Source organism: Pristiophorus japonicus, chromosome 19 (genome assembly GCF_044704955.1).
Source record: "Pristiophorus japonicus isolate sPriJap1 chromosome 19, sPriJap1.hap1, whole genome shotgun sequence".
Taxonomy (NCBI): Eukaryota; Metazoa; Chordata; class Chondrichthyes; family Pristiophoridae; genus Pristiophorus; species Pristiophorus japonicus.
This window is the reverse complement of record NC_091995.1, coordinates 34,436,691-34,439,061: the sequence shown is the minus strand read 5'-3', so window position 1 is coordinate 34,439,061 and position 2,371 is coordinate 34,436,691.

The window sequence follows — 2,371 nt, the reverse complement described above, 5'->3', positions numbered from 1 at the left end:
CACACCGAGTGAGTGTGAGAGGGAGTGAGGGACACACCGAGGTGTGAGAGGGGTTTGAGGGACACACCGAGCGGTGTGAGAGGGGGTTTGAGGGACACAACTAGCGGTGTGAGAGGGGGAGTGAGGGACACACCGAGTGGTGTGAGAGGTGAGTGAGGGACACACCGAGCGGTGTGAGAGGGGGAGTGAGGGACACACCGAGGTGTGAGAGGGGAGTGAGGGACACACCGAGGTGTGAGAGGAGAGTGAGGGACACACCGAGCGGTGTGAGGAGGGGGAGTGAGGACACACCGAGGCGTGAGAGGGGGAGTGAGGGACACACCGAGGCGTGAGAGGGGGAGTGAGGGACACACCGAGGTGTGAGAGGAGAGTGAGGGACACACCGAGCGGTGTGAGAGGGGGAGTGAGGGACACATCGAGTGAGTGTGAGAGTGAGTGAGGGACACACCGAGTGGTGTGAGAGGGAGAGTGAGGGACACACCGAGGTGTGAGAGGGGGAGTGAGGGACACACCGAGCGGTGTGAGACGGGGAGTGAGGGACACACCGAGTGGTGTGAGAGGGAGAGTGAGGGACACACCGAGGTGTGAGAGGGGGAGTGAGGGACACACCGAGTGGTGTGAGAGGGAGAGTGAGGGACACACCGAGTGGTGTGAGAGGGAGAGTGAGGGACACACCGAGGTGTGAGAGGGGGAGTGAGGGACACACCGAGGTGTGAGAGGAGAGTGAGGGACACACCGAGTGGTGTGAGAGGGGAGTGAGGGACACACCGAGTGGTGTGAGAGGAGAGTGAGGGACACACCGAGTGGTGTGAGAGGGGGAGTGAGAGACACACTGAGTGGTGTGAGAGGGGAGTGAGGGACACACCGAGTGGTGTGAGAGGGGAGTGAGGGACACACCGAGTGAGTGTGAGAGGGGGAGTGACGGACACACCGAGTGAGTGTGAGAGGGGAGTGAGGGACACACCGAGGTGTGAGAGGGGGTTTGAGGGACACACCGAGCGGTGTGAGAGGGGGTTTGAGGGACACAACTAGCGGTGTGAGAGGGGGAGTGAGGGACACACCGAGTGGTGTGAGAGGGGAGTGAGGGACACACCGAGCGGTGTGAGAGGGGGAGTGAGAGACACACTGAGTGGTGTGAGAGGGAGTGAGGGACACACCGAGTGGTGTGAGAGGGGGAGTGAGGGAGACACCGAGGTGTGAGAGGGGAGTGAGGGACACACCGAGCGGTCTGCGAGGGGAGTGAGAGACACATTGAGTGGTGTGAGAGGGGAGTGAGGGACACACCGAGTGGTGTGAGAGGGAGTGAGGGAGACACCGAGGTGTGAGAGGGGGAGTGAGGGACACACCGAGTGGTGTGAGAAGGGAGTGAGGGACACACCCCGCAGTGTGAGAGGGGAGTGAGGGACACACCGAGTGGTGTGAGAGGAGAGTGAGGACACACCGAGTGGTGTGAGAGGAGAGTGAGGGACACACCGAGTGGTGTGAGAGGGGAGTGAGGGACACACCGAGTGGTGTGAGAGGAGAGTGAGGGGACACACCGAGTGGTGTGAGAGGGGGAGTGAGGGACAAACCGAGTGGTGTGAGAAGGGAGTGAGGGACACACCGAGTGGTGTGAGAGGGGAGTGAGGGACACACCGAGTGGTGTGAGAGGAGGTGAGGGACACACCGAGTGGTGTGAGAGGGGGAGTGAGGACACACCGAGCGGTGTGAGACAGGAGTGAGGGACACACCGAGTGGTGTGAGAGGGGGAGTGAGGGACACACCGAGTGGTGTGAGAGGGGGAGTGAGGGACAAACCGAGGTGGTGTGAGAGGGCGAGTGAGGGACACACCGAGCGGTGTGAGAGGGGGAGTGAGGGACACACCGAGTGAGTGTGAGAGGGGAAGTGAGGGACACACCGAGTGGTGTGAGAGGGGAGTGAGGACACAAACCTCAGTGTGAGGGGGGAGTGAGGGACACACCGAGTGAGGGGGAGTGAGGCACACCGAGTGAGGGGGAGTGAGGGACACACCGAGTGGTGTGCGGACGGGGAGTGAGGGACACACCGAGATGTGAGAGGGGAGTGAGGGACACACCGAGAGGTGTGAGAGGGGGAGTGAGGGACACAACCCCGCAGTGTGAGAGGGGGAGTGAGGGACACCCCGAGTGAGTATGAGAGGGGATGAGGGACACACCGAGTGAGGGGGAGTGAGGGACACACCGAGTGAGGGGAGTGAGGGACACACCGAGTGGTGTGCGGAGGGGAGTGAGGGACACACCGAGGTGTGAGAGGGGAGTGAGGAACACACCGAGCGGTGTGAGAGGGGGAGTGAGGGACACACCGAGAGGTGTGAGGAGGTGAGTGAGGGACACACCGAGCGGTGTGAGAGGGG